The sequence below is a fragment of the Zalophus californianus genome, chromosome 10, assembly GCF_009762305.2.
Source record: "Zalophus californianus isolate mZalCal1 chromosome 10, mZalCal1.pri.v2, whole genome shotgun sequence".
Lineage (NCBI taxonomy): Eukaryota > Metazoa > Chordata > Mammalia > Carnivora > Otariidae > Zalophus > Zalophus californianus.
This window is the reverse complement of record NC_045604.1, coordinates 15,457,960-15,473,563: the sequence shown is the minus strand read 5'-3', so window position 1 is coordinate 15,473,563 and position 15,604 is coordinate 15,457,960. Positions and strand designations below refer to the sequence as shown.

The 15,604-nt window shown below is 38.9% G+C and overlaps 1 pseudogene; it reads left to right on the top strand.

The window, feature by feature from the left end:
- The first annotated feature begins 2,592 nt into the window (after positions 1 to 2,592).
- LOC113933815 lies at positions 2,593 to 2,677 on the top strand (annotated as a pseudogene).
- Positions 2,678 to 15,604: the final 12,927 nt, after the last annotated feature.

Sequence of the window (15,604 nt, the reverse complement as noted above, 5' to 3'; positions counted from 1 at the left end):
TCTCTTGAATTCTGCCCTCATGATCCAGTAGTTGTTTATCTCTCTTTTTCTCGGCTTCTTTATTTTCCAGTCGGTACTGCTTCTTGTTCTTTTGTGTTGAGGTGAGTTTTTCCAACTTGTCATTTTGTCCAGAGGAGAACAGATGAATGAGAGAACAAAATGCTAACAGGGTAACAACATCCCCAGAAAATATACTCTAAACGAATCAGAAAAGACCTGAAACAAGGGGGAAAGAAAGAAAAAGAAAAAAAAAGGAAAAAGTTAAAAACAAACAAAAACAGAACAAAACAAAAAAAACAGAATATGATCAAATATGATCAGGCTGGTGCATAGATCAGTGTCACACACTAGATTTTGGTCTGTTAGATGAAAGTGCCTCCAAAATTTTAAAGAAAGAAAAACTCATATATGTACAAAAATAAGGGTTAATACGATGAAGGGATGGAATATGACTGTAAAGATGAAAATTATAAAAGATTTTTAATAAAAGGAATTGATAAGGTAATTGGTTGAAAAAAGAAGGAAGAGGATTTAAAAAAAGAGAGAGAGAGAGAATGTGATCAGGCAGGAGACTAGAACAAAGCCATACACTAGAGATTTAGGGTATATTTTGATCTGTTAGAAGAAAATGTATCTCAAAATTTTAAAAAGTGAAAAACATATATATATATATATACCAAAAATAAGGGTAACTACTATGAAGGGATAGAATATGACTCTAAATATGAAAATAAAAAATATTTCTTAAAAAAGGACTGATAAGATGTTTGTTGAAAAAGGGAAAGAGAAAAATTAAAAAAAAAAAGACAGTTAAAAAAAATTAACTTTGAAAGACTAAAGAATCATGGTAAAAAAGCCATGAATTCTTTTTTTTTTTTTTTAAGATTTTATTTATTTATTTGACAGAGAGACAGAGAGGAAACACGAGCAGGGGGAGTGGGAGAGGGAGAAGCAGGCTTCCAGCCGAGCAGGGAGCCTGATGTGGGGCTCGATCCCAGGACCCTGGGATCATGACCCGAGCCGAAGGCAGACGCTTAACGACTGAGCCACCCAGGCGCCCCAAAAGCCATGAATTCTATGTGCAGTATTCCCCTAGCGCTGGAGTTCTGTCATTCTCATTGATCAGTAAACTTGGTCTTGGCTGGCGGTTCTTGTTGATCTTCTGGGGCCTGTTGCCGTGGTTCTCAAATGTCTTTGCCGGAGGCGGAATTGCCCCGCCCTTGTCGGTCCAGGCCAAGTAATCTGCTCAGGTTTGCTCTCAGGAGCTTTCGTTCCCTGCAAGCTTTCCATACAGCTTTGGAGGACGAGAGTGAAAATGGCGGCCTCCCAGTCTCTGCCCCAGAGAAGCCAAGAACTCGGGGCCCCGCTCCTCAGTGAGCCTCCAGAGAAAAGCAGTCAATCACTCCCGTCTCCCCGGTCTCCGGCCGCACTCTGCGCTCAGCCGGCCTGTGACCGAGCATTTCTATCTCTGGCACTCGACTCGGTGTGGAGTCTCCAAACCCAGCAGATCCCTGCGGTGTGCTTCCGCGCCGCTCCTCCCGGGGGAGGAAGGGGAGTCTCCCCGGATCTGCCGCTTGTTGGGTCCCTGCTGGAGGAGCAGTGGCCCGACTGTCACCGATCACGGTTTATGGCAACCCCGAGCTGAGAGCCAGCACCTCGGCTCCATCTCGGCAGCCGGCTTCCCTGCTCCGTCCGATACCTGGGAGCTCTGCTGCACTCAGGCACCCCTGGTCTTTCTGTGACCCCAAGGGTCCTGAGACCACACTGTCCCGTGAGGGTTCCACCCTCCCCCCCCTTAGCCACTGGAGCGACGTCCCTCAATGGAGCCGACTTCTTAAAAGTTCTGATTTTGTGCTCCGCGGCTCTATCACTTGCCAGAAGCGGCCGATGGAGGCCCCTCCCCCGCCGTCTATCCTCCTGAATATTGCCTCAGATTCACTCCTCCGCACGTCTTACCTTCCAGAAAGTGGTCGCTTTTCTGTTCAGAGAGTTGTTGCTATTCTTTTCTTCGATCTCCTGTTGACTTTGTAGGTGTTCAGAATGGTTTGATCCCTATCCAGCTGAATTCCTGAGACCAGAGGAAATCCAGGTCTCCTACTCCTCCACCATCTTCCTCCGGCCCCTGGGCCATTTAACCTTGTAAATGACTCTAGTTTCTTCTTTGCTTTGGATTCTGGGGACCTTACAGAACACTTTTTCTGACCATCTCTAGTAACTACAACTGCATGAACCCAAATGGTATACTTTCTGTGTGCAATTTGATCCCTGGTTTTGTTAATATTTTACTGCCTTTATGTTTCCTTCTCTTCAACTGTGTCAGTTATCTGTCTCTACCTTTGTAAAAGTGTGTGTGTGTGTGTGCATGTGTGCGTTATATCAAATATTCGTGGAACGGAGGAGTATAAGAATGGAAGTGAGTAAATAAATATTTTTTAAATTCTATCTGGAAGGCAACTGTGAACTCTAAACTCCAGACGCTTCAAGCAGCATGTCTTTTTCACTATTCTATTCAATGATTGTTAAATAACAAAGTCCATTTCTTACTGTATTATTGTATTATGGATTCTTTTGCTCTTTAAAAAGATTTTACTTAGCTTTGTGCAGTGGCAGTATTGTAGCCAATGAGGTTTATCCGAGGCGCGATTATTGCTAATTAAAAAAGATTTTATTTATTTTAGAGAGAGAGTGCATGAGCAGCGGGAGGGGCAGAGGGAGAGGGAGAATCTCAAGCATACTTAGCGCTTAACCGGGAGCCCAAAGCAGGGCTCGATCTCACGACCCTGAGATCATGACTTGAGCTGAAACCAAGAGTTGGCCACTCAACGGACTGAGCCACCCAAGCACCCTATGGATTCTTTTGCTTTGACCAGTAAGGAATCTGCTCAATTTTTTTAAAAACAGAGAAAAAAATTATCGGTTTTAACTAAAAATTATGAATGCAGGTCGCCTTTATGTTAAGGGTAATTCAGAGTTAAGTAAACCAGACCATCTCAGGGTCCCATGGGAAGCCAAGCCAGGATTACAACCCCATACCCTTGCCATCCACTGATTTTTCCCTCCATATTTCAATATATCAACTCTATGTTTATTAATAGGGTAATAGATATTCTGATTTTTTGAGATAACAGTAAAGTCAGCTTTTAATCAGTGCCAGAAAGTAAATTATGAATAAAAATAGACAGGGAACAGTTACACAGGATGAACTTGGACATTCAGTCCTCATTGCATACACAAGCTCAAAATCCAACTAATGCTTTTAATAGACTCTACATAACTATCATTTGTCTCGGAAAGAGATAATAAATTAATGGTGTAAGCAGCAACCACATTTATATATACATTAATGTCCTAATTTATGAAAACCAATTTGTGTGGTAGGGAAAAAAGAGTGCAATGCATTTCTCAATTTGTTCCCATGATCTCATTTACCTTATTACTTTGTTATTATTTGTAAAATTAATTGATTTCCCTTTTGCTCCACACTTTTCTCCGATTTTCTAGAAGGGGCAACAGCTGCTTTCTCAGTTCTGAAAGGCGCAGGGAGCCAGTGGTGACTGAGATGCTGACTAATGGCTTGATGCCTGTAAGTGCTGTGATTTCCCCTCAAAGCTCTGTCAAATGAACCGGAGAACGGCTGAAAAGCAGGCCCTGCTATTCTCAGCACAGACTGACAATTTGTGCTAAATTGCATCGAATTTGGGTGTCCAGACAAATGCCCACTTGGGACTAAGTTTAACTCACCTGGTTTCTCTGAGTAACAGATAAATCCCAATAGAGAAAAACAGTTTTCAAATAAAGAAAAGGAAACTTGAAATTTTCTAATCTCTCCGGATTTGTGTGGATGCTTCCTTACCTCTGCTCCTCCTTCCTCCGCTTTTGGGAAAATAATCTTATGTTCTAACCTAAGTTTGTTCACATCTTTCCAGGTTTGTGCCTGATTTTTTAACAGAATACGTGTGTCAGTATGACTTTGAAAGTTAAAACATGGGGCAAAGTATTCCCTGGGTATTAATAAGTAAAAATAAAGATTATCTTCACATCAGATACTAATGAAGAAGCTTTCTAGAAAATATCACAAATCCCCATTGTATCTTAAATATGAATTTAGCCGAGTCAAATGGTACAATCACATTAAATCAGCTACCGATAATTGAGAGTTTGGGCATTAGGGTAAGTGAAAATTTCAAACTCACTGAAAAAAAAATTACATTCACTAACTCTAACACATGGCATTGCTCCAAGGGTCCCAGTGAACAATAAGAACTAGCCAGTCCCCACTTCTTCCCCAACCTCTCCTACCTGACTGGTTTTCAGTCTCCTGACTCTCTGTGCTTTTTAGCTCCTCTTCAGAACTTTCTGTATGCTTAATGATCCTTAACATTCCACCCTCACATTTTTTATGTTCTCAAGTATCCTCTATAGTCTCATGACTCCCTATGCTTAACCTTTCCTTTCATAGGCAGGTTTCATACCTGTGTGTCTAACAACCTACAGGACATCTCTATCTCCAAACCTGTGTGTCTAACAACCTGTGGGGCATTTCTATCTCCATACCTGTGTCTAACAACCTGTGGGGCATTTCTATCTAAACCTGAGCAGCTCTCCCAAGGGCCACTAGTCTGCATGAAGTGCTCAGCCAGTCACCCTCGACCCTCCACCCCCGATATCCAATGGGTCAACGATATCTATCGATTCGGCTTCTTCCTCTCAGAACTTAGACAACATTCCCCTTGGAGACATTTGCATTTCCACTTGAGGTGATCTCCCTCACTGAGCCTCTCTGTCTTCCAGCCCACAAAACTTTCCATGTGATGTCACCATTCTGCCCAAAAGTTTTCAAGGACCTCTCCCTGTCTGTAAGAGAAAACGAATGGCTTCATTACAATATTCATTCAATCGGTCTATCTCTTCACTCATCTATTTGTTTACTCAACGAATATTCACTCAGCCCTTCCTAAAAGCCAGGCACTGTTTATACTGAATGTGCCACAGGAGGTAAAATACAAGACCATGGCTTCTCTAAAGCCGGGCCCTTCATCCAGCCTCATCTCCATCCTCTCTCCCTACTATACCCTACACTTCATTCACACCAAATTTCTCAGAGTTTCCTAAATATGCTTTATATGTTCTACCTCCCTGTCTTCCACACATCCTAGGCTCTTTTTTGAAATGAACTTTTTTTCTCCTCTGAATTGTGAATGCCTAATGATACTTAAAGACCAATGTCAACTGTCACCTCCTCTGAGAAATACTCCCAGGCTGTCCTAGAGAGTGTGGACCACTCATTGAGAGCTCTCAGTAGGGTCTTATTCCTATGATAGACATCCTTCAATTAAACACATCTAAAAAGTGGCCAATAGCTAAGCACTATAGGATGGACTGTTGTTTTCTATTTATTTATTCCTTTTTTTTTTTTTTTAATTTGCAGCACCTCAAATAATGCCTTTCAAACCATTAAATGTATGTTGGGTAAAACAAATTTTTCTCATCTCACTTCATAAATGTAAAAAACAAACTATTTTGGTAAAATGAATTGTCTAATTCTAGTGATGGAGGCAAAACAAATGAATTTAAAATAAACCCTAGTCCCAACTCTTCTGGGTGAAAGGAAAAATTGGTCTTCTGGCAATTTTCACTGCTGTGATTATTTTTATGACCTAGTTAGAAGGTAAATGAATGACCTAAATGAAAAATCTGATGTAGATGAATGTACTGATGGATTTCAGAACTTGAAGACAAGGTGCTTTTCTCACACATGCGGCTTTGAGATGTTCTAGGAAAATTGTGTGCTTCCACATCATTTACTCCCAAAAGTTAAGGATTTTGTGAGCACCTCTCTAATTACACTTTAAGATGTAAGTATGCAAAATGACCTCCTTTGGCCATATTAGCAGTAGCTGTCTTATTCTCAACCTGCCACTTCTTGAAAGAACAGTAGTTTTTACCAATGGCTACTATTCACATAGTTTAGAATAAATGTCTTCATGGTCCCTCGGCGTAACTCAGGAAACTGACAGGGTATAGCATATTCTCCTACCCAATCTCTCCTTTGCTCCCCACCCCCACCCCAAACCCTTTCCAAGGCACCAATGTAAAAACTAACTGATAACATTCTGTATTCTTCACCCATCACTGGTCTATTATGATCTAAAACTGGGCTGCTTCTGGATGCCGGGTGGAAATCCCATGAGCATCTATTGCTACCTCATTCAAAGACCAGCAGCCTGGGATTCTGAAACACAGGAGTAGAGGAACAGGAAGAGGCTCTCATGGGGCATTTGTTTCTTGCAGATCCATCCATAAAGCCAAAGTCTTCCTGGCTCCTTTTCATACATGGGTTCATTCTTTGTTAAAAAGATATGGCATAAGGCTTAGCGGGTATACAAGAACTCAAGCTGTTGGATTGTATAGAAAGGGGGAAGGTATTTTCTCAGCTTTTGAGATTTCTTTTTAAAATGTGACCAGACATTCATATACGCATATAGACTTTCATTTTAATCAGCAACATGCAAATTGCATATTCAACTGGCTAGTCATAGGGCAGGCACTGTTCATAGAGATAGGGCTATGCATTATAGGCACAATTCTGGTGAAAAGGAATCTTTGTTTAAAAAAAAGTACTGGAGGTGAAAAGAAACAAGTGTTATAAAAGCAAACACAATTTGGGACCAGGACTCCTGAGATGTGGTTCTTATTTCTGGTTGCCTTGTACAAAGCCAATCAAATTTCCCATGATTGTTTTAAAAACGTCAATACAAACTCCACCATAAGATACAACTATTTGATTCCCACATGTTTCTGTTGGCTACATTGGTGCAGTTTTCCTAACAAAAACCTTTTAGTTGATTATGAGTGAGTCATATTTCCATGCTGGCTTATTTTTAACAACGAATTCCAATGCAGTCAGGGCTATTTTTGTGGCTGAATATGCTGAATGTCATTCCAGACTCTTTTTGTCAAACTCATCAGTATCATGCTATATACCTATGTTTAATGTTAAAATAAAATAAGTATATTTATTTATATACATTTTATATTTCTTATATAATAAAAGAGCCTATTTTCACCCTACACTTTTATTTAGTCAGTGATTATCTCTTTCACATCCTGGGGACCATCAAATTTATACTTAATTGTAATACTCTACAGTAATGGTGAATCTGCCTTACCATTCCCACCCCCATACCTACTTCTGAGTCACAGGGAAGAGTCATGGGATGATTCAACTTCCGTTTGATCCCAGGTACATAAGATGACTCTCTTCTATTTCTATAACACATGGAGATTTTGGAAAACTATGGCCAATCTCTGCTTCCCCCTTCACCGCACTGACCATCTTCTACTGTTAGTACCTAATAATCGCCTTCCAAGAGAGGCTAAAACTACATAAAAGTGAAGGCTGTCATCTGCTTTGTTCATTGTTACATCTCCATTGTCAGGAACAAGGATGGTACAAAGAATTACATGGATGAATCAGTGTTTGAATAATAAATTCAAAAGAAACAAGTAAATTGCCTAGATATCTGCATCATCGTTTATATACTCTTATTTGTTAAAATGTTAAAATGGTTAAGTAAATTTTGGAATTAAACATCGAATTGATAACAAAATAAATGTACATAGTTGAACAAAAATTTAAATAGATGAACAGAATACAGTCTAGAATTCACAGAGAGACAGAGAGAGAGGTAGTGGCCTGCAACATACAGTCAAACAATGTAAAGGAAGGACTTCTATGGGGCAGAAAAGTAGAGCTGTGACCATTCCTTTATCAGCAACCAAGCTGCACCATACTTCTATCACATTCATCTTTAAAAGGAAAGGGAACAAAATGAAGAGAAAGTAGGCAAGTGCCCCTCTATCAATTGCTCTGACTTAGATTTGGGAAGTATAATTAAATATATGCATGAGATGATACTAACAGAATACACACCTCCCACCTGGTCCTATACTTGGTCTACCTTGGCCCTCTCTCATTTCAGGAGCTCCCAAAGCTAGGGAAATATGTCCACTGGGACCACTCTTCCATCATTATCTTGATTTTCACTTCAAAGTGCTTAGTCCAGATGTCAACCTATAAGGAAAGATGTGTAAGAATGTGAAATCCTACAGAAACAATTTTATACGGTTCTCCTCCCATCTCCAGCTGCCACCCCCCTCACTCCAAGCTAGCAAAAGAAGGAGCAGAGTTGAAGAGGGCAAAAGAATGCCCTGGTAAGTTTGATTACATAAGTGTAGGAAGGCCTTGAAGTCACTTAGGTGGAACCCAATGAAGTAAATGAGATCCTTTGCCAGAATGCAAAAGCAGCAGTATAAGTCAGGAGCAGCAAGTGTGGGCAGGTTCAGTAGAGAAAACAGGACATAATATTCCTTTCAGTCCCCCTAGTTCTACCCCCACAAATCTCCAGAAGCATAGAGAACACAAGATAATTTCCCCAAATTTCCTATGCCTCCAAAGGAATTGTGTAGGTGTTGAGATGTGCTCAATGTAAAGAAAGAAGGCCTTGCATTCAGGACAAAGAAGCTAAGAGTTCCTGACTGAAGGCTTGAGACGGCAGAGACCGATGGCCATTTTAGTTAAGGCATCATGGCCAGAGACTTCTATATGATGCCATGATGTCATGGGAGTCCCAGGAATTAAATGGTACTCATGGGGGTAGAATAAAGAAGGGGAAAGTTTTAATTAGCTGAGTTAAAATGCCCGAGGAAACCCAGAAATGGCTAAAACGTGTTCGGCCATCAGCTGGAATGAGGACTTGATAAAGAGACTTACAGCATGATGGACAAAGTCCCACAGTACAGCTAGGAAGCATTCACATCTATTAGCATATATCGTAACTCCATTTGGCACGCTACATGCTGAGGATGACAAGCATAAGTGTAACTAAACAATCTTTAAAGTGTCATGAATACCTGAGAAGAGACAAATTCAAGTTTAATGCATTTTATCTAAATTGAAGGCAGCTAAAATAAAGGAGGCAGCAAAATACACTGTAGACACAGATGTAACCAATAATTTCCTTGAAAATATAGTTTAAAATCATTATTAATATTTTATATCAAATGAAAATATTATATTACTATTTAAAATTTCACTATTGTTCCTTACAACAGTCACCAGGAGGGAAAATGAGATGTTGACCTACTGTATTAGGACATGTATTTTAAATTTCTGCACACTGAGTCATTCTCTTACTTTACCAGAAATATTTGCTCAGGAGCTGGGTCAATGATTAAGGAGTACAGGATGATCAGAAAAAAGTCTAACCTTCTGATCCATCAAAAATATACATATACATGATTTTGATGTAATTATTATTATTATTTTCATTATTTTATTGTTATTCAAGAAGCAGCATAATATATGCTTATGACCATGGACTCTAGAGTCAAATTCCAGCTCCTTCACTTACCAGCTATGAAACTCTGCAGCAAGTTGCTTAACCTCTCAGTTTACCCAAGTGTAAAATAGAGATATTCACCATACACACCTCTCAGTAAAGTTAAGACAACTGAAAGAGGTATGACATAATAAAGCACTTGGAACAGAGTCTGGTACATAGTAGATGCTACTAATGTGTTTATATTTACATATATTACTCCTGGTAGTAAGTTTGGTGGCATCTAAACAAAAGGGTATTTTACAATTTAAAAACCATACCTATACACACTTATCTATTTTAGTCTTCATAAGATCCCTTGAGAAGTAGGTGACATTGACCTCCACTGTTAAGAAAGAATACTGAGGTTTGGAGAGATTAAGTGACATCTCTAGTGAATGAAAGAGAATGGGATTGGAACCCCAGGCTCCCGACTTCAAATTCAGAGCTGTTGCCACAATATTTGCATTCTCGGCTATACTTGCCATGAATCGTTCTCCTTTTAGAGAAACATAGATAAAGGCAAGTGGAGCTAATACTACTTTATCCAGAGACATCCTATATGCAGACCGTGTGAATCAATGATGACAATGGCATCAGAATTGGGAAAGAATAAGTTGTACAGGAAGAAGCTGTCCTGGGTCACAATGCAAGAGACCAGCCTGGAGGCCTGAGATCCATCCAAACCAGCAGAGCCACCTAAGGAAACCTCACTGTGCGGGAGGTAGGTTGTGTACAAAGCAACCCCACTACTGTGGATTGAAAGGCTGAACAAAGAGATACGTTGGTAGTCTTGGCTTGGAAGATCTTCTCTCTAATCATTGTAAGTGAAGTTGGATAAAATTTACAATGACCTTATGTGTCGGCGATTAATAGGACCTTAACAGACACCTCACCAAAGAAGATATACAGGTGATAAATAAGCATATAAAAAGGTATCCCACATCATCAGGGAAATGCACCTTACAACAACAATGAGATACCATTACACGCCTATTAAAATGGCCAAAATCCAAAACACTGACAACATCAAATGCTAGCGAGGATGTGGAACAACAGGAATTGCTGTTGAGAATATGAGGCTGGTGAGAATGCAAAATGGTTCAGCCACTTTGGAAGATGAGCTGTTTCCAAAAAATCTAACATATGCTTACCATATGACTCAGCAATTGTGCTCCCAGGTATTTACCCAAATGAATTCAAAACTTACATCCATACAAAAACCTACATATAGCGGTAATTGCAGCTTTATTCATAGTTGCCAAACTTGGAAGCAACCAAGTGGATAAATAAATTGTGGTCCTCCCAGACGATGGGATACTATTCAGTGCTAAAAAGGAATGAGCTACTAAGCCATGAAGAGACATGGAGGAATCTTAAATGGATATTACGGAGTGAAAGCAACCAATCTGAAAGGCTGCATCCTGCAACAACATGACATTTTGGAAAAGACAAAACTATAGAGACAACAAAAAGATCAGTGGTTGTCAGTGTTGGTGGGGATTAAAGAAAGAGAAACGAATAAGCAGGACAGAGGATTTTCAGGGAGGTGAAAATATTGTTTACTATTATAATGATGGATGCCTGTCATTATACATTTGTTTACCTCCATAGAACACACAACACCAAAAGTAAACCATCATATGAACATAAGGACTTTGGTTCGTTCTAACGTGTCAATGTTGGTTTATCCCTGGTTAAAAAAAAAAAAGTATCATTCTGCTAAGTGATGTGGATAATGGGGAGGTTATGCATATGTAGGGCTAGACAGCCTATGAGAAATCCCTGTGTTTTCGTCTCAAGTTTGATGGAAACCTAAAACTGCTCTAAAAAAATCAAGTCTTTAAGAAAAAAACTATATGAATAAGAATAAATAACAGTACTTTAAATGATGTCTGAGTGAGACCTGTCCAAGGTTAAAAATATGTCAGTTCAAAGAAATATGGAGGCCAATATTTGCAAAGATTATGCTGGCAGGTAATGGAAATAATCCTCACAATTAGATAATAGAGCCTTTCCATATTAACATAAATGATATTTAAAAATTGAAACATTAAGCCATAGTAAGCATAAGCTCCAATATTAATGGAGCACATAAACAGAAAAAAAATGGTTTTGTGCTACTTAATCTCAAAAATGGTTTAATGACCCTTATCTGATTATGAAAACAGCACAGGCAACTGTATTAGATAAATAGGACATTAAAGATACTGCTAACTGGTAAGCAGCTTGAAAATATCCAAATGAATATATTTTTAAATCAAATTTAATAGTCACTGAAGGAATATTAAAGAGATGTCCTGGATATGGCTATGTCATTGGCAAACATGAACACATAAAGCAAGTTAAAGAAAAGCACAGAATTCCAGCTAGGAAAACAAATCCCAGAGTGAAAGTTAAGAATTTGGTTAATTTAGTTAAGTCTTGGTTTCTGCTACCTCAGATACATTGATCCTCAGACCAATAAAAACGTTGAATGTATGCTTTTTATGCATAATTACAACATCCTAATACTAAAAACCTGGTCAAATACTTTTCTCTGGAATTAGGTTTATTTTATATTAGGAGTCAGCTCTTCCAATGGACTGGAGAGAGCTTAAGAAAACCTCTGTAACATACCATACTTGAAGCTACCACCCTTCTTTGCTATCACTTCACTTGTCAGTGAGTGTCATGATGACCAATGAATGAGCATCGTTTGTCCTTCAGTATTTGATTGTTGGCGGATTTGGTTTGGGACGATCCTGGCTACCCTTCTGATGTGCTTCTCCTTCATCTGCCCTTCTCCCTTCTTAAGGTGTTAGTATAATGGAGAAGAACTTCACCCCGGAAGAAGATGACTAGGTGTGGGATCTTGCTAAGCCTCAATGCTCTAACTTGTAAACTAGAGCAAACAGTAATGCCTCATGGGTGGTTGTATACAAGAGGTAATTGTGTGCTTGGCAGAACCCACAAGCTCAATAAACGTTACTTGCTCTTCTACACTGCACACTACACTTTTAGTTCCTGAACATTGCTAACTGGCTCCAATCCCATGGTTCAACCCACTACTGATGGCCATCTGGGAATCTCCTGATGTGGGCCATGGTTCTTTAAATTGCTCTCCTGGTACTATAACAGTGCATCTGAAATATGTATGTTAGATTAATTGTAGTTAGAAATACAAGAGAGAAATATATGTCACAGATAGTCCCAAAGAGCCAAGTAATTACCCCAAAACATTTGTTTCCATCCCAAGAGCAAAATTAGAATCACCAGACAATCTCAGCACCATACCACTGATACCCTAGAGCCAGAAGGGAAGTCTGACTGATGGTAGCTGGTTGGAGCCTGTCCCACCTGTACTGGCCACTGTATTATTACGTTTGCACATTTAGTTCAGCTCTAGAGGTGGATATCACTGGAAAATGATGACTAGGGTTGGAAAGGGATCTAGAATCAGAAAGGGCAAAACTTTCCACCTGTCATTGTATGACATGATACTTAGATATATTTTCCCCTTGACACTCACCTCACAAAAACTCAACAGTCTATTCTCTCATTTTTCATGGTCTAACCTTTTGAACTCTAATTTGGAGGAACGGGCCAAAAATAAGCTCTGTTAATAAAACCTTGTTGACTTGTTTTCTTTTGTTTTCTCCAGGGAGCTGAATGTTTTCTTACAGGTTCCCAAATGAGATAGCTGTCTTTATGAATTCATTTTCCAATTGGAAAACAGAAGTGAAATCTAGGAGAATGAGAAAGGCAGTGAGATAAGCTAAAGTGTATTCCAGCTGCTAACACCTAGGTTTGACATCACTTCTCTGAGTTCTGGAAACTTCTCCAACCTTTCCTGTAAGAACTCTAGTGCTACTGTCAGCTGCATCTGGAAGAGCCAGCAATGGTTTATGTGATTTCTCTCCCTTTTCCTTAGGAAATCCTTAATACCTTACCATCCACATGACTGTTTGTTCCCAGATACAAGTCACTGAGCACTTCCTATCTTGCAGGTGCCATCCTGAAACAAAGTGTATAGGACCAAATGGAGAATGCTATGGGAGGCCAGCTAATAAATTCCAACATCTGCATATTTCCATAACTGCCCCATAAAACTATATACAGTAAATGATTTCCAACTGTGAATTTTGTGAACTCAGTTTTTATTTTTTTTAATCTGTCTCTGGAACTACTTCATAATGGGAATATATCTGTTTCTTTCATTTTTATCCAAATTCTCTTTGGAACCCAGTAGATTACAAAGGAAAAATCATTTTTTCCAACCATCATCATTCCCTACAACACCCTTAGCAAAAGGAGGAAGGTATCAGATTGTAAAGCAAATAATAGTTGGGTGTGACATACAAAAAGATAGGAATGACTATTCTCATTTACAGACAGAGCAGCTGGAAGCTTCCTTTCTTAATTGACAATTATAGATACAGTGCATCAAGTGGGTACGTGATAAATATCAGTGCTTGCTTGACTTACCAAATGTATTTTGTTTGGGAAAATATAAATGACAAATTGACCTTCAGATTAACAGCTACCATACTGGTAAAGTACAAATCACTTTTAACAGCCACATTACTTTAGTAAAGAGAAGCTTGCTAACTGCTCTTTAATTAAGTACACTAATGACCTTAAGGGGATTAGTAGTCTTGTCTGATAATCAATAAGCATGGCAAGATTGCTGCCTCATAAACTGGGGTGGGAGAACCAAATTAATCTGCAAAGATTAGTTCCCCCTACTTTCTTCCTTATAGTTTGATTCTATCCAATCCTTAGGAAACTCATAATCCCAGACAAAAAGAACATACCAATAATCTATTTGTTCTGAAGATGTGTATTTATTCTAGCAAACATGGTTTAAAAATAATGCCCAAAATCCAAGTGACAAATAATAGGTCTTTGCCTGCAGATCACTGCTTGAATAATGCTCGAAAAGATTTCTCTATTGCCCTATTTAATAAGTGATTGACTAATGGATTATAACTAACTGTGCCACAATGAGATTCAGTTTCTTCATTTGTAAAATGAAAGAGGTGGCCTCGGGGCACCTGGGTGGCTCAGTCGGTTAAGCGTCTGCCTTCCGCTCAGGTCATGATCACATCGGGCTCCCTGCTCAGTGAGGAGTCTTCTCCTCTGCCTGCCACTCCCCCTGCTTGTGCTCTCTTCCTTTCTCTCTCTCTCTCAAATAAATAAATATAGTCTTCAAAAAAAAAAAAAAAAAAGAGGAGGCCTCTAAGTTCCTTTCATTAAGTTTCTACATTACATTTTGAATGGATAATAATGGATTTATTTATGAATTATCCAATTTTTAGTAGTCAGTCAGCCTTGTGCAATCAGACTCTAAAGTTCTGGGCTAACTCTCATCTTCTTCTGCTCCCACACACTCAGCAAAAGCAAGCATAGTGGACAAGAAAGAATATTTGTACTGCATTATCAAGGTAAAACAAAATAAATAAATTAAAACTTTGAGGAGTATTTGATGCAATATGGCCCAGTGGAGAATGGAGGAGATGGGGGATGAGGTGGAATTTGGGAATAATAGTTTTGGAGCCACCTTTTTGTTCAACAATTTGACTCATCTACTTTTAAGATTCATGACCTTAGACAAAATTGTTCTTTTCTTCTCAACCTCAGTATCTGTGTATGAGAGGATTAGCGTTTAGATCATCAGAATTATGGTGAGTAAATGTCCTACATACATATTATGGTATTTTCCATAGCAGATGCTTAGTACATGGCAGTTGCCTTTCCCATCCCATCCTCTGATGTTTCTGGGTCACAGACAGATAGATCTCACATGCAAGTTGACATAGATATGTAAAATTCCATGAAGTCTATATGCAATATAAATATATATGGTATATAAGTTCTACTTTGTGTCTGAGTACCGATAAAACCCTTTGAAAAAGGACTATGTCTTATTAATCCATTGTGTTCAGCTCTCAGTGTAGTAAACACACATATCAATCAAACTATTAAGTACACTTTGTAGTAATTTATTGGGAGCATTTTATTTATTTATTTTAAACCTTTAATGTTGTGTTGAAGCTACCTAGCCAACGAGCCTACTTGCTAAAATACGTAGGATATGATTTTGCTTTAATTATGTCAGTATTAGCAGTTTTATGCTCATTAGTTAACTTATACAACAATTAAGCCAATGTCCCAAGGATTGTGTGAAGTAGTTTTAAATATGAAATGACTAATTTGATCACAAAAACATTATGTAGCTATTT